The sequence below is a fragment of the Empidonax traillii genome, unplaced genomic scaffold, assembly GCF_003031625.1.
Source record: "Empidonax traillii isolate 1590-97213 ecotype Southwest subspecies unplaced genomic scaffold, ASM303162v1 scaffold149:size904812, whole genome shotgun sequence".
In the NCBI taxonomy this organism is placed as follows: domain Eukaryota; kingdom Metazoa; phylum Chordata; class Aves; order Passeriformes; family Tyrannidae; genus Empidonax; species Empidonax traillii.
This window is the reverse complement of record NW_020955342.1, coordinates 301,498-322,534: the sequence shown is the minus strand read 5'-3', so window position 1 is coordinate 322,534 and position 21,037 is coordinate 301,498. Positions and strand designations below refer to the sequence as shown.

The following is a 21,037-nucleotide window of genomic DNA, read 5'->3' as shown; positions in this document are numbered from 1 at the left end:
GAAGACCTAGAGAGGGGGAATCGCACCCTATGCCCAGGACCTGTGTGGAAGGGTTCCATGGTCACTGCTGTGTCAGTGATGAGTATCAGTGCACACTGCATGGCACCCCACAATGCTGAAGAGGAGACAGTGCTGAGGACCTGCTCAAATACACCTATCCCAGACCTCACCTGCTTTGTGCTGGAGATCCTGTCACTTTGCTGAAGTGATGTAGAGGAGAAAAAACGTGATGGAGGTCAAGTTCAGCAATACACGGCAATACACAGTCTGGACTATGAAGGGAGGTGGGTATACCTTAAATGAGTTTTGTTGTTCACAGCGGCGATCTGCAGCCTCAGACTCAGGGCCTTACGGTAGGAATTCAGAGCCTGTATCCTTCTACAGTACACCCTTTGTTGCTAGATGAGCATTCACAGACAAAGCACATTTTGCAGCAAGACTTGAAAGAAGCAGGTATAATCCATTGTCATATTGCTAGGTGACAAGAAAGTAAATGTTTTTATGCCTACCAAGGTGTGACTAGCTTGTCAGTTATGTAACCCACTTGTTCATGCTGTTGTCATGATCAAAAGACCTTACACAGCTTCTTGGCCCTTGGAAGTCCTAAAGGTTTGGGCTACATTGCACTAACATGATGCATACCTATAGAAAGGTTGGAGCATTTTCTATGAACTTTTCTTGTGGCCATAATTTGCTGTTCTTAGATTAGATTCTCAAATCTGCAATGTGCAGAGATTTAAAAACAAACAGACTCTTTTGAAAGTCTTTTTTTAACTTTATAATTGCATACTTAATGAACAGTTCACCCAAAACAGAGTTTATTTTATAGTAGAGTTGTGGTAGGGGATCAGATGTTTAAAGTGTCAGGTCAGAACAGATTAGTTTAGGACACACATCACACACTTTAGAAACACCCGTAGCACTTTGTACTCTTGTTGAGATGTGCTGTATCATCTCAAAGTGTTCTATGAACAAGTAGTTGTGCCTCTGCCATAAGAGATATCAGTATTACTCCCATTATGGACAGGAAAAGGGAAGACAAAAGGAACATGGATTTGTCTCTTGTCAGTGGCAGAGCTGGGATTGGATTCACTTGTCCTGATTTTTTGCTCTAAGCACCAGCGTTGTTTCTCAGGTGTTATCTCACTGGTGAACAGTGAGGCAGGAAGCAGAGCAAAGCCTTATGAGGCAAATGTTCATCTCAAAGTAGATTAATGCTAATGGAACTTGAGTAGCTGCTTGGAAATTACTACAGGTTGACACTTCGGTAATGTCAGGAAGACCAAGATCATTTTGGTGAGGAAAGAGGTCCTCAGGGCAAAGCTCACACAAACTAAAACCAGACTACAGGTGGAAGACTAACTTCTGATTTTGTTTTCTGTTTATTTGTTCTTTGTGGTATAACTGAGTTTGATAAATGGCATTACTTTCCTTGGTTTACAGTTATTTTATTTTGTACTTGGAAATCTCAGCTCAAGGAACCTGTTGTTCACTAGGTACCTGAACACACAGTTTATGGCCCAAGGCCCTGTGACCTTCCTGAGCAGCAGGGGAAATAAAGCTAGGCACAGAGACTTGCCTCAAGATGCAGAAATGAGATGGCACTGCATGAAATACAGCCCAGGGCTCTGGATCCTCACATGCCATCTGTGTCACTGTAGACATTGACTCACTTTTAGAGTTGTAGGTTCCAGGATGTGGAGTAGAAGGAGAAGAAACCAAGTAAGATCCCTTCCCAGGCAGAGAAGAGCCCAGATGAAGTCCTTTGAGTGCTGCTCTTGTGGGGAATGCTTTTTTAGCTTCTGTCTTGAGCATGAGCGACTTCCTTGAAACATCCCTCTCTGCCGTTCTTCTCATCCTCTGCTACCTTCACTCCTGGGCAGAGGCCGATGCTGTCTGGACGTGCGTTGTGGCAATGAGCTTCTCTCTTGGATGGAGGACTGCATGCTGCCTTTGGAGAAAGAGAGGGCCACGACTGTTGCACTCAGAAGAACTGGAATAGCTGTTTACCCACAGCAAGAAAATGTTTTTTTGGGGGCAAAAGAGAGCTGTAATGTTTTCCTGTTACAGTAGTTGGCAGCATTTCTCTATAGCCCAAACAGTTATTTCTTAATGGGATCTTTACTCATAGCTGTAAGTTTACTAGCAGGAGAGATATATATGAACAATTCTGGAATTCAAACACAATATACTGACAGACGGGGTTAAACCCTGAGAGCCTATCAGGACCAAGTGAAGGAATAGCAGAGTGGGAACGAGGACCAGGAGGCTGAACTGAGGGGATACTGGTGGCTATGTGCAGAGAAGTGTTGCATGTACAGTGATTTTCAAAGCATAGGCTATTTGGAATATATACAGTAAGGACTTGCATCTTTTTATGGGTTCATTCAGATATTTTGACTTACCAAATTTTAGTGATGGCATGGGAAAATGGGTTAGCTAAGAAAACTGCTCTTGGAGGCTGAGGTAGCTGAGTGAGCTGATCTAAGAAATGGAGGTGCATTTCATAGAAATAAATAAGAAAGTTTGATAGCAACTCAGCTCTCCTTCAGAACTGATTGTAAACCATCCCAATGACCCTGGTTTTCCTCTCCCATTATCATCTTTAACCTCCTTTGCTTTAGGGGAGTGTTAGTGGAAAGGCTTCTGAGGCTTAACCCTGGCAGAACTTGTCTTACCATGTACCTTCATTTTACAGGGGCCACACAAACCTGACTCACGAGGGAAGAATGAGCTTTTGCTTCAGGGAATGCCAGGGGGCCTCTTGTTCAGGTGGTTGCCAGTGTTTGCCTGATTTCCCTAGTCAGTTGTGAGCACTAGGTCCTTTTCTGCATATCTCCACACACACCTGCAGCGCTGCCACTTCACAAGATGATCTTCCCCAAGCCAGGCACCTACCAAATACACTCTCCCATCAGGAACGGCCATCAGCCATAAACAACAAAAGAAGACACTTGATTTTGGACATAATTTTGTTCCTTGGAGAGAATGTTGCCCATGTTGTGGCACTGGTGGCTGACGCAGCCAGGGTATAAGCTGCTGTTGTAACTATAGCCATGGTGTAGTAGGTGTTAAATCTAGTGCATGTGTTGCACTGAACACATTTGCGGGCTGGGTGCATAGCTGGATGGTAAACCAGTAAACACCTGAGGCCTAAATACCACAGGAAAACCCCTCACTTGCATGTATATCAGATGTGTTTTCCTCATGGCACCATTCTTTAACATACGGTTTTTTTCTCTGTGTTCAAAGGAGCAGAGGAATGTTTGCATCCCATCCCAAGGCAGTGGCCTGGCCCAACCTCCCACAGCATTTGGGGCAGTTTGCCGGGCACTGCAGAAGCCCACTGTGGTGCACAGCCCTCTGACTCCTGGTGGCTCAGCCCACACTGCTGGCAGAAAGGCCAGTCTTGCACTTTCCAGCTTGGCACCCCTGACCATCTCCTTGTGCCAGCCCCAGTGCCCACCCAACCATTCGACCAGCCAATTCAGCAAACTGAGCTGACTGAAAATTAATCCTACCAAAAGGGAAAAAAAGCAGGAGGGGAGGATTGTATCGAGACCAATCAGCCCCTGCCGCCACAGACCCTACAGCCAAAGGAGCACAAGAGTCAGCGGAGGGAGAGAGCTGCCTTTTGGCAGGAGCCCAGCTGTAGGTCAGCTTAGGCCAGTTGTGAAAGCACACAGCCCCTGAGCTGCTGAGAGAGCCGATGTGCTCACCGACGAATTTCGCCATGGTGAGCTTCACTGCTGGTGTTTGTGTTAGGGAGTCTGTAACCTCCTTAATGGATCCATCTACTTCCGCAATTCATGTCTGAGACCTTGAAGATTTAATGCCTATTTCCCTGAGCAAGAAAGGAGCAGATTCATACTGCTCGTGCACTGCGAATGGCCGGCAAGGGTGATTTTGCTTTATCCCAGGAGAGGAAGTGCCTCAGGGCAGGGCTCTGTCTTGTTCTTTTTCGAAGTGGGAGGCATAAATAGTTAATAGAAGAACAAAAGAGGACAGCTATGCCACGGTTTACACCAGGGAAAGTGAGAGCACAAATTAACCTTATGACTTGCCTTTTGAAGAACCACATGAAGTTTTGGACGTTTTTTCCAGCAGTGTTGCAGCAGTAGTGGTGTGAGGCTATAAGCATGGCAGAATTTATAGGAAGAGATAAGGTCTTTTACTAGACCAGCTGCCCACATTGTAGAAAGCAGACACATAAGCTCTTCTTTAGGCTTGTTTTAGATTTGAAGAACTTGTGTCTCTGAAAGCATGTTTGCCTAGGAAATAGATTGGTCTAATAAATGTCTTTTCCTCTGGTCTTGCCCCTCTGATGATTTAAGGGCACTCCTGATGCAAAAGTTTCAGCTTTTTGAAAAGGAAGCTATTTCCAGCTGGACATCCTATTCCTTATGCTGGAAATTAAGCTCTCACCCTTGAAATGTTAACTCGTACACCCACGTTTTTAAAGGCACATCAGAGGAGGAGAGCAGCACAGCCAAATACACAGGGAATTAATTCTTCTCCCTTCTCTCCCCCCTGCCAGGCCCAGCCACACGCCATCTAGTGAAGTAACAAAGAATGCTGCCAGACATATCGTGCACATGTAGGCTACATTTATCATATTAAACCATGAAACAATGCCTACTGGAGAGAGCAGGCTTTTTTTTTTTTTCAATTCAAGTTACTTGTTTTAAGATAGCTACCCTAAGGAAAGGGCCTTTCCCAGCCTTTGCTGTTATGTAAACTGGGGTATTTATCAACCACACCTGTGATGGGATTGATGTAAGCAAAAGACAAAATTTACAGAAAAATTGCTTAATACGTGTTCAGTAATCTTGAAGGGCCCTGTAAGGTAACTGTTGGCTAAAATACTTCCTGGCTTAAAGGTAGATGCTGTTTCAAAACTAACCTAATCACTGTAACTTCGGCACAGAGTGAACTGGACTCCTTGCCCCTTGAAAGCCAGACTCCTCCCGTTGATGCAGCTGCAGCCTTCGCTGAGGAGCTGAGGAATCCCTGTGTCCTTCCTGCTTCGGGCTGTCGTGCTGTAACTGCAGCCAGTGCTACAGGAAGCAATGCTGAGCACACACCCTCCCTTTGTGCTTTAGGAACCTTACAAAGGCAGCAAACACTTGTCTTTTGTCAGCAGTTAAAGCACAAAGTGTAAGACACAGAAGATTTATAGGTTTAACATCCCTGTACTGCGTGCTTGCATCTATCCTCTCTCAGATCCCATTTACTTTAATAGGGAAGTTTCTGCTAAAGCCCGGTATGATGTTTAAAATATTTACCCCATAGAGAGCAGATAATCTGGGAAGTAACAAGGTGCCATTTCCTACCAAATGTGCTCTCTGACTATAACCACATGTTAATGGTACAATTTAGGGCCATGCTAGAGTGAAGCGTCAATTCACCACTTACCAGCACAGTTAAGCTGTGATGCCATGTGAACTGGGAGGGTTCTGTTTGCTGTCATGCTGATATTTGTCAGATAGGAGAAAGAAAAAAAAAAAATAGGATACCAAAGCAGGGCCATCAGACTTCCTTGTGTGGCTTTGCTTTTCTTATTTTTTCTTTTAATCCTCATAACAGGACAATTTTTTTCTTGGAGTCAAACTCCAGTTTATTAGATTTCTGTGAGCACTGCAATGGTGCTTCTCACAGGTGACCAACACAAATGGCATGGCAGTTCTAGAGACCATATTAAGCATGGCAGAAGGATGCTTCATGTCAGGAATTTGGTCTTCCTTTCCCAGAATGTCAAAATGGTGCCTAGCCTTTCATTTTGCCAGGATTTTGCCTATTCTGGTCTAGACGTCAGCAGTAACAGAGGAGTATCAGTCTTTAAGATAATTAAGTTGCTAAATGTTCATTAAAGTTGGCCATGAACTACAGGAGAAAGAACCTATTGTCATTTAAAATAACAATGTGGCTCAACACTAACTTGTCCCAGAGAATCCCTTCTGGCAAGGATATTATGCAAACCCTTTTTTTTCCTTCCTACACATGTGGTTTAGCAGAGCAGGATCCAGCCCTAAAAACTGCAGTTTCTTTCTAGATTGTTTCCAAAGTGGGAATCTCAGATATCTTATTGCATAGATAATTAACCATCAAACACTAATGAATTGCATCAAATACGGTGCAATTTGGAGAATGTGCTGTTAACATCCTGCCAAATTAAGCAGTTCATTCAAAACTGTAATGGGATTACTAGCAGTGTTACCCAAAACATCAGAAATAATCTAGTGGGATTAGAAAAGTTCAATTTGATGTGGGGTACGTGGTAGTATCCAAAGGGTTTTCATCAGGTCTTTGCATTGAGTTTAGCATATGTGTTGTTGTTCACGTGTTTTGTACTCTTAACCCCACGCATCTCATGCGCACTGGTGTGGCAGCAGCAGCACCTCTGTCTCAGGGAGTTTGCAGGGAGGCATCACCTCACTTCGCAGCCCCACAAATACAAGAGAGCAGAGTCTTGAAGCACAGATTGAGCAAGTAGGTGACATCGCTTCATCAGGAGCCCAAACCCCCTTGTGCTGTGACACAGAGAAGGGGTGGGAGTGACAAGCGTTCCCTGCGCACCTCCCAGCCCAGAGCTACCACTTAAAACAGATGTCTGTGTAAAAAAGGCCTCACACCTGCCAAACCACCAGCCTCAAGCTTCCTTCCTTGTTTTTTCAGGCCTCAGAATAATAACAGCATTTGTGCAATATGTACTGTGGCCTGTGGTTTTCTCTTGTCCCTGTAGACATGCTGTCAAATCTCCCCGGAGCAAAAAATCAGACAGCAAAGCTTTACAAGACAGGAGAAAAGAGGTGAACAGTGAAGCAATGTGCACTTTGCTAAGCTGAGCTCACTTTTTAACACCAAAAAAAAAGGAGGAAATGCGTGAGCCAGTGTTGCAGACCTTGCCGGAGAGGCATTTGAATCTAATAAATAGTACGAACACCTCATTTGCACATATTCTGCGGAGCGCTAAAATAGAAAAAAAAAAAATCCGTTAACAGAGAAGTCATCCTGAATCAGAAACTTTCAAGATTTCATTTTAAACTATGGTGAGAATTTACTGTTTTATTGCTGCTTTGCTTTTGGTTCCTGTTTTTGCTAGCATTGAGAAATGAGGTGCCTTAGGAAGCCGCATGGTGTGTAACAGGCAGGATCAGCCTGTATACAAAGGAAGGAAGATGATGTGGCAGGACATTGTTAAGGAAAGATCCTGTTTGTACAGGGAGCAGGAGAATGGTAAAGCAGAACACGACAGGGATGCAGAAAGAGCAGAATTGAAAGGAAATCAACCCAAAATGCTCATGAATCCTGTTTGTGTGCAGGAGCTCACTAGAGCCACCAAAACAATTTAAAAATCTGGTTTAATCTGTCTTTTCTCAGATTTCTTATCCTGTAGTGGAGGAGAGAGAAGAGGGCAGACGTGCTCAGTTGGGTTCCCCTACCAGTCTTTCATCCCACAGCAGTCCTGCAGCAGTGACTCCAGCAGCAGTCAGATTTCCATCAAAACTGCCAGAGATGACCAAAAGTTTCTTAACAGGAATTCCTAGCTGTGTTTTAGCCCAAAGACACTTGTTTTCAAGAACAACTTCTGAAAATGTCCTGTTTTTGTGATTTTTTGCAATGTATTGAAAAAACCATTTCTTAGTTTATTTTTCTGAAACAGTTAACTGATTTGATAAGCTTCAGTTCCTGATAAGCATTTGCCTGTTCTGCAGATACTGCGCATGTGGCAGAGGGAAATGGCTTCCCTGCAATATATGCCTATTTCAGGTCACGTACTCCTTTGTTAGCCTTTTTAAAACACATCCACTTAAGGTCATTACACTGTCTAAATAAGTCTCTAACACGATTTTCGGTAAACCCATCTTTTCAAAGTCATATCAAACATCTTGATAACAGAGTATCTTGTCCCTGCAACTGGAGGATTAGCCCGTGAGTAATCTGGGTGGTGCTGCAGCAACTGTTTTGGTTTTTTTTTTTTCTGAATTGATTCAAGCAGTTTATAGTCAAATTTAGAGACCAATATGTGCAAAGCAGCAAAATTCTGCACTTGAAGTTCCTCTTTGCTTGTATATAACGTTCCTGCATTGGTGTGAGCAACTTTGATCTTTGATACAGTGACCAGCTTCCTGCAGTAGGCGGAGAGACATTCTTAACTGTGAAGCTGTGTCAAGAGTTTATCATAAAGTTGCTGACTCCTAAAATTCAGGCGAGCAGTGCCACAGCACATTCTATAAATGACTTTTTTCTCCTGTCCCACTGGCTGTAAACAAGCTTGATGCAAATTTAGGCAAGGAAAGCACAATGCTAAGGTATTTATTGATTTCTCTGTGTTGTTGATCTGGTGCTTTGCATGGACTCCCGCTGAAGCCCTCTATAAAAAAGGCAATGCATGAAAATACCTCTCCCATGAAATTTGGAATAATTTTAATTTTAATGAGCCAGAGATATTCTAGTGTGTGTCAGAGCCATCCTGGACCCAAGCAAAGAATAACACGATTCTTATCCCAAGGCACGCAAAATACAGTCAGCCAGTGCTGAGTGGAGAGTGAATCATGGACTGAATGAGCTTCAGTTCTTGATAAAATGACTGTGAGAGAAGTAAATGGTCACAGATATTTTTCTAGGCATTGAGACAAGCCTGTTTGCCCAGGTAATTTCCGTGGGGAACTTATCTGTTTTGAGCTTTGCTATGGGTGATGAATGATATCACTGGATAATTTTGATCATTGTAATGGCAGGTTCAATATGGGGGAGCAAAGGGAAAGCAAAGGGGGTTAAAATCCCTCTCTTGTTTTAGGTACCTCAGCTCCTACTCCTTGTGATGTGGCTGCCACCACTCACTTTCTGTGCTGATGGGGTGGGGTGAGGAGCTACTGGAGACAACCCAGGCTCTTGTGTGGAGCTGCAGCAAGGTGGAACAGTGCCACGGGCTCCACCAGCTCTCTGACAGGCACAGTGAGGTGCTGTATGGCTTGGAGGTCCCCAGACATAGTTAGGTGCCATATGGCCAGGACATCTCAGGACTGTGAGGCTTGTGGGCAGGTATGGGCTCTAGACAGCAATCCCACCTTCCCATGGGGCCTACCTATGAAATGGGAGTAGACCTCTCCCAGAGGTTTCTTCCTATGCTGGGGACATATGAGATGTATGCCACCCCAGCACGCCACCTTTCACCACTCACAATAAATGACCCAACTCTCTTTGAGGCAGCAGTGGTGCTGCAAATTTTAAATTAAAAAAATGCCCCTGCATGCTTCCCAGTCCCAAAGTGCTGATGTCTGAGTATGCTGGGTGGCATCCCAGGAAGGATGAGAGCTCTGGACACGGACTTCAGGTAGCCATTGGCACCAAGGTATGTGGTTACAGGCACCTGACAGGAGATCAGGAAATGCCTGTTCAGGTCTGCCTCTGCTGCTTCAGTGTTGACTAGGCACATTAAAAGTTTCACTGTGGTAAGGAATGTCCTCTCTTCTCGCCATTTTGGTAAACTTGTGCAGCCTCTCTGGGTTTATATGATGCATGTCTGAAAAGGAAACAGGAAGGAGCTGCAAATGGAAATTTCAAGCTGTCAGCAACAGAGCAAACCCCAACCAATGTCCCATAACATGGGTGGAAAACCCAGGCTGTGCACTTCAGCTTCAAGTGACAGAAGACACTGAATTTTACATAGTCTTCTGAAATCAACAAGTACTGGAATTAGAGTGAAAGAAGTGACTTTGTCTTAACCCCAGGAGAGGGCCTGGGTTTGAGCATTCCCTGATACAGCTCTGCCCTTTGCCTCTGAGCACTCCCTGCGATGCTGTTCCTCAGGCTAGCCACCCTTTTTTGTTTGGGGGTGGCTTTGGAAGAGGAGTTTGCCATATATATATGCTCTGCTGTGCCACTTGCTGATGGGGACAGAACACGCCCTGGTCGGTTTTGTTCATGAGATAAATCACAGTGTCACATTTGTCTCTAGTGTCACAGAGATGTACCAGAGAAAGTTTTAGCCTGTAACTCTATAATGCATGTCCAGCTGCCATGAAAATGCATGTGAATAGTGCAGGGGAAAAGATCTATGATCTGAAAGCCTAATACTTGTATCATCAAATATTTCTGTATGTACACCATCACCCCAATCCAGAACGGTTCTCCATAAGCAGATAGTGGAGTATTGTTATAGAATTTATACTGATCTCTGGTTAATTAGTTTCTTACCCAGGGACTGTTGAGTGTTTGATCTTGTCACAGTGAAAAGCTACTCCCATCAGCTATATAATTTAACAAATCCATAAACCAAACAAGTTGTCATCCTGCAAAACCCTCATACCTATAGGATTCTCATTCTCTACAAGGTGTGGTTTTCAGGTGGACACTGCTGGGTTTTTGGATTACTTTGCTAGGCTGAAGGAGATGTGTATCTGTAGAATGATATAAACCTACCTGAGAATAAAAGAATTAGCACTGAAAGTGTGCAAGTTTTGCAGACTTGCAGTGTCCCACAGAGGTGGTTGTTGTGCTGGTCTGCATTAATACAGGTAAAGGCTTTTTTCTGTGCCTGTGTGAGGAAGAGTGAAAACATGATTGTCCCATAACATTGATGGTTTGTAAATATGATTTTCTAGAGCTGTGTACTCTAACAATAGGCTTGGTGGAATGGACAGAGGATAATTTTCCTTGAAAAGATTGGATAGCTGAATAGGTGTTCTTTTAAACAGGAGGAAAATAAGACCAAGGGCTGCTGATCATCAGAGTGCTTTGCAGTTGGCTAAAAGAGCACAAGCATTTTCATTTTCAGTCCTGGGGAGATGAATGGAGACAGAGGGCAAGTCCAGAATACATGAAGGTAGGATCATCATATGGCCTTGCTGCCAGGCTTGTTTTCTGTGCTAGTGGCCCAGAGAACTGATAAACCTCAACTGGGACAGTCAAGGCTGTAATCCCAATTCATCATTTATAGCCTGCTCGTGTCCAGGCAGACATGTCTACCCCAGCCTTTTCAGATACAGTGAGCTGCTGCATTTCACAATCTTAGGAAGGGCTTCCCAGCTGCACGCTCTGAATGTTTTGAAGTGACACATGGTGCATTATATTAACTTGGTTCAGACAATCAGCTTTAAACATCTGAATCTGATTTCTTGATGCTAATTCCTCTTGCTCAATCTTTATTTCAGCTGTGTGGAATTCTCAGACCTTTCTGACCCTGACTTATCGTTCCCTGATGTTTTATTGCCAAGTCATTGAGGTTTCAGGGAGGCTGATGTTTCTGAAATGTGCACACCTTTGATTCTACGCATGGCTAGCATGTCAGACCAAACTTTTCATATGCTCTGTGTATATCATTGTCTCCACTGCTGTGTCCTCTGCAGTTCCACCATTCAGTGCACTTATCTGCATGCCCCGTTAGTGCAATCCTCCTTAAAATGTGGTTATTATTTAAGGCTTTTCAAAAGCTCAGCCTCTGCACAAAGCAAAACTTGATCTGAGCCTACGTCCACTCTTGTCACTTATGTACAGGTTCCATCTGTTCCCCTTTTCCTCTCCTGTTGCTGCTTGCCACATCCAGACTACATGCTGCTTATACATTGTACAATAGACATTTCTGCACACACAATTTTGAAAATGTGTCTCTTAATGCTTTATTGTTCACATGTGTCTTGTTGTTTCAGGCAAGTTTTATCAGTAGTGATTTTGTTGTTTACTGATACATAGAATAAAATAGGGTACTGTTAAAATGGGACTGGAGGAGAGGAAAAGGACCTTTGATACACCAATTACACAATTTCTGCCAGCTTTCTGATCATTCTCCCCTGCCACCACTTCCCCAAATTTTGTAGTTGCCAAAGGATAAAGTAAGATCCTAACATCACTTACAGCAATGTAAGGGCTGCTCCGCTCTGCATGAGGCTACTCCATGTTGGTAGCGATTCACCAGCACCTCTTATGCTCCTGTGTCTGGTGAGGAGAGGGGTTGGGACCTTTTAGTACCCCTGTCCAGCAAGGCAGCCATAGCTTCTGCTTTAGATCTCCTTTACAGGTCCCCAGCGTCACCTTTGCAAAATGGTTGTATTCTTCCCTTTGGGGGAAAAAAAATTCCCTACAGAAACTAGTTCTGGAGGTGGAATCAGTGCTAGGAAGGTCTAGGAAGACACTTCTCTTGCAGGAGCTGAGCTGAGCTCTAGCACCTAAGCCAGTGCGCAGACTGAAGCAGACTCAGAGGTATGCAATGGCATGGGAATTAACACATGCAGATTCCCTAGGAGCCACCTCAAGTCTTTCCCATCACACCTTGCTCCATACCTGTGGTGAGACTGGAGTATCTGCAAACAGATCCCAATAACGCTCCTGGGTGTCTGCAGCAGGGATGGCACAGAGCCCAATACACTGGATTATTGCCACCCAGGGATTTCCCACACCAGGAAAATCCCTAGTTGCCCAAAACCTCTGGTTTCCCACCTGGAGAAGCCCAAGACCTGCCTACGGTGCTGATAATCTCTGTTACTGGGGAAACATAAAGATGGTGGGAATAGACACAGTTTCTATCAGACTTGCTCTGAGGAAAGCTTTCTGTGCTAAGGACGGTGTCTGCTTCTGACTCAGAGACAGTCCACTGCTCCCTTCCCAAGCAGAGAGGCAAGCAGCCACACAGCTCCACTTACATCCTGCATGTGCAACCAGATGCTGTGTGTTTGGCCCTCGGTCTCCTGGGCGTGGCAGAGGGCATACCCTCAAGTGCTGGAGAGCTGATGGCTCTGGGAGGACTGCTGAAAAGAAGGTGTGAGAACAGGAACATTAAGACCCTTCCCCTTCTGTCCATGGACTGCAGCCATAGCTCATAGGGTGCTTCATGACTCCCACTCCACCCTGTGTCTCCCATTCTACGCAGTCCCCTCTGAAGGTCAGCAAAAGTGGCAAGGTCTCTTCCTCCTGCCAAGAGGTGGGGAAGAGCCAGCTTTTTGCACCAGAATACTCATCATTTTCACATACAATTCGCTGAATATTTTGTGTACCACCCTGTACCAAGGTTGAGGCCATTCACTGGCCAGAGGGGAAGTGTGAAAGATACGAAAGAAGAGAATGGAGCAGAGCTCATGGCAAGCTCTTGTAGATTAGAAAGGAGGCAGGTAGGAACAGAGATTAAGCAAGTGCTGTAAAGAGTTCAGGACAAATAAGGGCTTTAAGTGATATTTGACTATGGGAAAGAAATCAGTATCCGTGGTTTCCATTGGTGTTTGGAGTGCTAAAAGAAGAAGTGATTGCTGAAGTCTGAACAGGAATGTTAGGCTGAGCTCTCAGTTTCCTCCCAAATTGTAGGATTTACTGTCTCTCTTGAAGAGGAGGTCTTATTTTGTAGAATTTCAGGCTTTTTTGAAATAGATTGCTTCGCGAGCAGTGGAACTAATGGCTCTTGGTTTCCTGTGGATCTGCGATCATTGCTTCATAGTCACCTCCCTTCTCTCCTCTCCTAAAATAAAATGACTGCAACAAGCCCGACTCTTGCCTTGCTATATGCTCTAAGACCCTTTACTGGGCTGCGGACAAGTACGTATATGCTGGCTGATCAGCTAATACATACATGGCCAGCCAGATGCACATACTCACTAGCCAGATGACTGCTGGCTGCAGTTCTTTAACTGAGGTCTCTATCCCTCACCCAGCCATCAGTTTGCACAAAATCTAGGAAGGAAATCAATAGCTTTTGAAAATTCTACCTTTCCTATGTGAAATCAGGTAAAAATTATTGATGGAGTTGGATAGATAGATTGAATCTGAGCTAAAAAGGTTTTGTTGTATCGGCTTTGGATGTACATGTAGGTTCTGGAATTAATTTCTCTCTCTCTCTTTTTCAGCTATTTTTAACCTGGATGTGTTCTGCGATTTGTTTCCCACACAGCATTGAAACTGGCACAGCTGAGAGGTGAGTGAGTGGTGGGAGAGGGGAATTAGGGGATGCTTATGTTGGCGCTGCTGCTGAAAGAAGTGCAGCATCAAACTACGGCCTCTCAGATCTGTATAATGTGGAGTTCCCACAGAAAAATTGTCACTAAAAATATATTCACATCTTTAAGTGCTCAGATATATTGGGCAAAAAGAGCTAGAAAAAACAAAGCATGTTGTAAAAACACACAGAAGAAACAGTAGTCAGTTTTAAAATGTAATGTTTTCTTTCATAGTTCAGCATCTCAGTATTGCCCATATTCCTGTGTGAACATCTCTAGACATCTCTCTGTACAGGATCTCATAAGAGAAATCCTGTTTGTAGCAGCTCAGTCTCTGTACAGAGTGCATATCAACTCAGAAACCCCTTATCTTAGTTACTGTACATACGAGCTCCGAAGAACAGAGGTTTTATCTGGAAAATACATAGGAGAAAGCTTCTTGAGCATTAATTTACAAAAAGAGACCTCTAATTGTGAAGCATTTCTTCAGTCAACTACAGATGATTATAATGTGTGAGATCTGCTTTTTCCCCCAGTGTTCTGTTTAACACTGTTTGTTAGACATGAAAGGAAAAGAGGATTAAAAGGGAGAGATGGTATTGAAAACAACCCTTCAGGGGAGGTGGGAAACAACAGTAACTCTCTCAAAAAGAACACAGGAATGCCCTTAGGAAAAGGTTTTCAAAGTGTCCTGCATTTGAAAGTTAATGAGTAAATTAATCTCAAATATTAACGATTGACAGTGCCATCTTTAAGATCTCAAGCATGCACCACAACTAAGAGACAAAGGGAATTTTTAATAGGCAATAAATGGACTAATATTTTTGGATGCAAAGATACAGGCATGTTAGTTGTGATGGGATGTGGGTTTGTTCCGTACTTCCTGGCACTGTGACTTTATTGGGTTTTTTTGCTTTACACTGTCTTTTGATGAGGCACCGCTTTTTCCTTTAAAAAGTCAAAAAATGTGGTTTTAGTAAGTAATCGTCCTTTGAGTTACAGTAAGTCCACTGGGTATAGAGTTTGCTGATGTGGGGATTGTGTAGGCATGTGCCAGACCATCTCACCACTATTCTGTGATGCCTCACTTCACACCTAGCTCAGGTGGCTTGGTCATTTCTGCCCCTGCAGTGCTGCACGACCACCTTGCGTAGGTGCCTCTCATGCAGGTGAGAGGCTGGCAGGCAGGCAGCAACACCCCCTTCCAGCAAAAGGTAGCAGCACAGGCACTCCTAACCCTGCTGCAGGCATGTGTCTGGTGGATCCCAGTCAACGACCCAGACTTGACAGCTTTCTTCGGAGCACTCTCAAACTGTGCTATACTGCTGCACTTAAAATGAACAACCTTGGTTACAATGTTCCTGGATGTCAGGCATTTTGGAGGAAAGCTGGTCTTATCTAAAGCTTTTGTACAGCTCCTGTCACGGCCTCCTGACCCTTGGGGTCCTCTGCACATAGCTGTCATGAGCCTTCAGTAGCTACAGTGGCTTCCACAAGCTTGACTGTGCCTTTGTGGCCATAGAAGGAGCCCTAGCAGGAATTCCCAAAGGCAGGTCTTCCTTTCACTCACCCAGAGCTACCTGCCTAGAATCATTCAAAACCCCACTGATGTCCTCCAAACCCTTTACCCACCCAGGGTTCCCAAAAACCAAACACCTGTTCCCAGCTGACTCCTACTTTTCCTTACACCTAAGAAATGCATGAGCCACTTCACAAAGCTCCTTCCTATCCCCCATTTCTCTACAAACTCCTCTGCCATTAGCACAACACCGAGACAGACCTGCTTACATCAGCATAAGTTGCCAGCCAAAAAAAAAAGAAGAGAAAATCAGCTTCTCAAGTTTAGAGACAGAGACGTGAGGGAGCACATGCCCAGCCTTGAGAGAGTGCATCAGAAGCACTTCTACCCCCTAATCACAGCTGCTTTTTGGCTCACTAATCCTATTCCTAAGGATCAACCATCACCTTCCAGTACTTTCTCAGTGGATAAAAAACAGTTTAACTTTTCTGCTCAGCTGTTACGTAGTACCTCTTCCAGAGGAACTAACATCCCAGTCTGCTCACACATGCCAGACCCTGCTTCTCAGAGCTATGGGTTGTACTGCTCCTTAAAAACCTGCCATCCTTCTCTCAGTGCTCAGCCTCTCTCCATGAGACATCCTGACCTAGTGTACCATCTGCCCTCTCTGCAGGAGAGGTGCCTGTGGCCTGCACAGATCATATGACTCGTGTCCTTGCAAGCTTGAATACTTCAATACTTGGACAGAGGGACAAGCTTGGCTCCTCTGTGTCCTCTGCCTCCCTTCTCAGGGCATTTTTCAATACATTCCATGCCACCCCCCTCTCCTTAGCTTCTGGTTTAGTCTTGCTGGAGCTTATCCATATCTAAATGACAGGCTGCCAAACAGGAACATAACCTTTCACATGCTAGGAGTATGACTGAAGCCAGTTCTCCTGCCCCATCAGTGACAACACCATGTGGGATCAGCTCTGCTGTGACTTCTCTTTACACTTCGGAAGTTACTACTGGCAAAAATGCTAGCTTTGTATTATCCAAAAGCAGGAGATGTTCTTAGCCCATTTTTCATACACCTGTACACACTACCTGCATACATATGCAGACATATAGATATTGGCTCTACTGAATCCCCTTCTGTTTCTGGCATCATTCTGAGCAACTGAAGCATGAAAATACAGAAGCAAGAGAATGCTGAGCTGCCCTATGTGTTTATGAGAGAGAGAGACTGCTTGCACCAGTGGCTGTGTTCTGGGCAGCCCCAGCCATGGGCACTGGGAGGACACAACTAACTGGCATAAGGCTTTAGCCAAGCTTGTTGTGACCCTCTGGAAAAACTCAAGGTTCAGTTTTCATCTGGCTGATAAAGTTGGTATTGTGAAGAAACCAGAAATACTAGTCCTGCTCAAGAGCTATGCTGTGCCCCAGGCAAGAATAAGAACACAGCCTTCTCCCTCCAAATTACAGTGAAACAATCAGGTATTCTCAGTGCAGCCCCAGGTGGCAAAGCCCTGCCCGCTGGGGGTGCATGCAGTGTGTGGCTCCAAGGGAGATAATGTGAGACTGGGGACAGGTGGAGCAAGGGAACACAAACCTATCCTATAAAGGATTTTCTCATGGTGTAGAACCAAAGAGGACTGTTGGCAACATGCCCTCCTTATGTGAAAGTCAGGTCATCTCATCCTGATGCCTCATTGGATTTGAATCACCAAGAACAGCATCGCGTTCAGCACAAGGTGAAGCACAGAGGAATTCCATGGGCAGGTGTATGCAGAGAAGCAGATGGAAAAGGTGGGTGATCCAATACTGTTATGACAAGCATTGAAGAAAGAGGAGGAGTTTGAAGAGGGCTGGAAAAAACCTCAGAATTCTCCTTACCATGCATGAGATCACGAGCAGAGCAAGGTTAAGTCTGGGACTTTTTAGTGGGAGGAGGAAGCCTCCCAAGCTAAAAACTGTTCCCACTTCCAGTCCTCATCTACTGCCCAAAGACTCATGGCAAGCATCAATATCAAGCATGAAACACCAACCCTAGTAGATATCAATGTAGCCGTCCTTAAATTCTAGAAAATGCCATATTCCATCACAGCCCAGAGGATGTCCAGTTTCACAGCTTGTTTCCTGCTCCTTCTGTGCCCGGACTTATGCTATACATGGATTTATTCTTCAGAAAAAGACACTTGGACTGAACAAAACAGTGCTGTTATCATTCCTGAAAAACCACACTGACATCCCTTCTTCAGTCCCCTCACTGCAAGTTGTGGTGCCAGGCATAGGTCATCTCTCCAAGCGTAGGTGTCAAACTCAGACAAAAATTAAAAAAGCTCAGGGGCTCCAGTAAGTGTACCAACTGAATCTCCACTGACTGTAAAAGGCAAGCTACACTCCAGGACTCCCTAAGACCTCCCAGAAACCCTGTGGATGCACAGCTGGACACCCAAAGCCAGACTTACAATGCGTTACAGAAAAGTAACAGGTTTTGTGTCTCATGTCATGCTATAGCAGGGACTGTTTGGCACGTATTTGAGAGTGAACACATCTAGACCCCTAACTCTATTCCTGTCCAAAACTGGTGTGTATTTTAACTTGGACAGTGCCCAATCTGCAGAGTTAGTGTTTTCCACACAAAAATGCCTGATTGGTAAACTTCCAAGAAGTTCTATTTTTGATTCAATGAAGAATGGCAGCTTTCCATGGAACTTACTTTCCTTCTTTCCTCCTTTCTTTCCCCACAACCCAAAATAAGATTCCTAAAATATCATAATTTTTCATTTGGAAATGCCCCATGGATGTCAGAGTTCAATTGTCCTGTTCTGCAGGAGGTGGGACAGTTTCTTTAGAAGTTAGAAGTCCTTTTGTACCTTGAAAAAACACTGGGGTTGGGGGCAGGGGGGTGTCCCATCTTTACCTTTTCACTGAACTGTTTTTCCCTCATCTTGAAAAGAGTGCAGCAGAGGCTCTGGTGTAGACTTCTTAAGACTCTTATGTTTTTTAACACTATGCTGCTGTTCCTGAGGCTGTATGGTTAGTCATGGCCATGAAAGATGACGGGCAGAATCACAGCTATGGAGAAGCCACTGGGATTCACCCCTCCATGATCAGAATAGAAATCTGCTGATGTATGATTGCCTCCGAGTGGGAGATACACACAGACCTTAGAGAAAACCTCTTGTTCTCCTGCATCCAGGTTTACTCATTTCTGCATACGAGTTGTCCAACAGCCTGTGGGCCATGTCCTAAATAGCTGAAATGTGCAGGAGTATACCATCTCCTTATCAGCTCCCACACTGTGATACATTTCTGTACTTGTTTTGTCCCATTCTATGTCTCCAGAGTTCTCAGCAAGCAAGAACTGAGTTCCTTCCAAATCGTAATAATCCTCACTTGTTCACTCCCTCACAACCAGAAATCACTTTGGCCAACAGCCAGGACGGCAATAAGGGCCAGGCACATACCCGGGCAGCTTAAAAGCACCTCAGCTTTGGGAAATCCTGCTGGGATGTAAAAGCTGCCACAAACCCAAATCATATCAAGCGAGGCCTGTCTGATAATTCTTTGGCACAATCCCCAAACTGACTGAACTGCTTTTCCACAGAGTATTTCCAGGTGGGTTATTAGATCCTGTATCCCTTCCATCTTGTATCCTCTTGTGGTTGAAAAAGACATTCCTTAGAATAAGCTATTTTTAAAAGAAAAGCAAATATTCTTCTTTATATTTCTCACTCCTCTAAAGTCGAAGGATACTTTGCAAGACACAAACTGTTCCTACTGAGTAGCACAGGGGTCTTCCCATAGTGCCTGTGCCTGTGCAGGACTTTCAGCTAGGGACATAATTTATATTTTCATAAGGAGATTGATGCTGGTACAGCTATCAGTGTGAACAGTTATGCAAGTATGAAGGGTCATACTCTGTTAAATTTAGTTTCATTTCCTGTATTTTTATAGCAGCATCACTGCAGCCACATTTCAGTCTATGCTGCTTTAATTGTACCAGAGGAGTTAAAAGGAAAGAGCTGAGCCAAGCATGTCCCACAGCTGGTTACTGGCTGAGCAGTGTGGGCTGCAATGTGAGGAGGCAGGAGCCTGGCTCCTAAGCAGCTCTTCCAGCTTCAGGTATGCACACTTGTGCTGTTTTACATGTGTGCACATGAGATTCATCAGTAAAGCTTAGCTTTGCCAAAATAGCTGCATCTACATGAAGCTCTCATGGTGTAAGACAACAAAGCTTTGATTGCTTTCTGTTTGGGAGGGGTGTTTTGCTGCACTCCCTGTGGTGAGTTGGGCAGGTAGACTATTTGCTGACCTTCTGTTATTTTGGCCCATTGCTATAACCTATGTCTAACATGAACAGGATGGTTGAAAATAGACCACAAGTGTGAGACCTAGATCTGTAACTACATATTGAATGACAGAAGTAGGTAAAGAAAAGAAAGGATAGGGTTTTCATTTGAAAAATGAAATTGTAAAAAAAGGGGGGGGAGAAATTGTAAAAAGGGGGGGGGGGAGTTTTTTGTTGGTTGATTTGAATCTTTGGGGTCTCTGCTACCCCGGAAAACAAAGAGAGGTAGAGACAGAGAACAGTATGAAACCCAGAGGTTTCTGTGAGTTAAAACGAACTGTTTCACTTTGAGACACTTTCAGACAAGATGATTTTGACATGTGTCTTTGGAAAAAAATAACCCGCTGTGACCGGTAAAACGTGACCAGGCAGTGAGCGATCTGGGTCTGAGGCAGTGCTGCTGGTGCGACCCCTGTCTCCAGGGAGGCCTGCCTCGCCACGGGCTGCAGCACGCGCCTGCCAGCCAGGATTTCTTCCATCCCGCTGCTGGGAAGAGGCAGGTGTTGATGGGAGCGCTGTCAGCTGCCTGATGCCTCGGCAAGCCTGCGCTCCCGGCTGCGGTGAGGTTACGAGTGCAGCCGCACGGGCGCTGTGCACCGGCATGACTCAGGTTCCCGGCCGCACAGCCGCCCTGCACAGCCTTCATCCCCCTGTCCCTCCGCAGGCCGTGAGATTGACATCGCCCACTCTGGATACCGTCATCTTTTTCCAAAGACAGCCCTGCCAAGCACTGCTGCCAGCCGCTCATGGCTGTGCTAGGCACTGAGCCAAAGCTCCTGCCCTCAGCCCACTCCAGCTCGGCTCAGTCGATGAGACCCGGTGAGAACACTGTCAGAGCTCCTCTGAGCTGCAGAACAACCTGGGGGCTGTGAATCCTGGAAAAAGTCAGTTATTACCAGCGTAGAGAGCCCTGTGCTCTTCAGGGGAGACCTAAGCAAGGCAGGAGCTGTTGCAAAGGGTTTCTATTTCCTCCCTGTGAATAGTGAAAAGCCCCACCCAAATTTCACTCCTCACTCCCTCTTTATGTTAACAAAACAAACTAACTCAAAAAAAAAAAAAAAAAATCAACATTTGCTACTGCGTGTTGCCCTTGCTTCCATGTGACCTAGGCATGTGATGAAGTTGTTGATACTTGTTTTTCTTATAGGATCAAATTCAAAGCTGCTGTAGAAGCCTGTGCAACTTAGAGCAATTCTCTACCCTGGCAACTTACACAAGCTGAGGAGCTTCTCCCTGCTGCAGGGTATACTCCCTATCTCA

At 44.8% G+C, this 21,037-nt stretch overlaps 1 long non-coding RNA gene across 6 annotated transcripts in view; it reads left to right on the top strand.

Moving 5' to 3' along the window:
* LOC114057839 overlaps positions 1-21,037 on the top strand; it is a 67,125-nt gene that overhangs the window by 15,645 nt on the left and 30,443 nt on the right. For 5 of the 6 annotated variants that reach the window (XR_003571321.1, XR_003571319.1, XR_003571318.1 and 2 more), the window contains exons 2-3: positions 2-284; positions 13,833-13,900. This is a non-coding gene — a long non-coding RNA (uncharacterized LOC114057839). The remainder of the gene's footprint in view (position 1; positions 285-13,832; positions 13,901-21,037) is intronic. The other variant, XR_003571320.1, reaches the window with a different exon arrangement.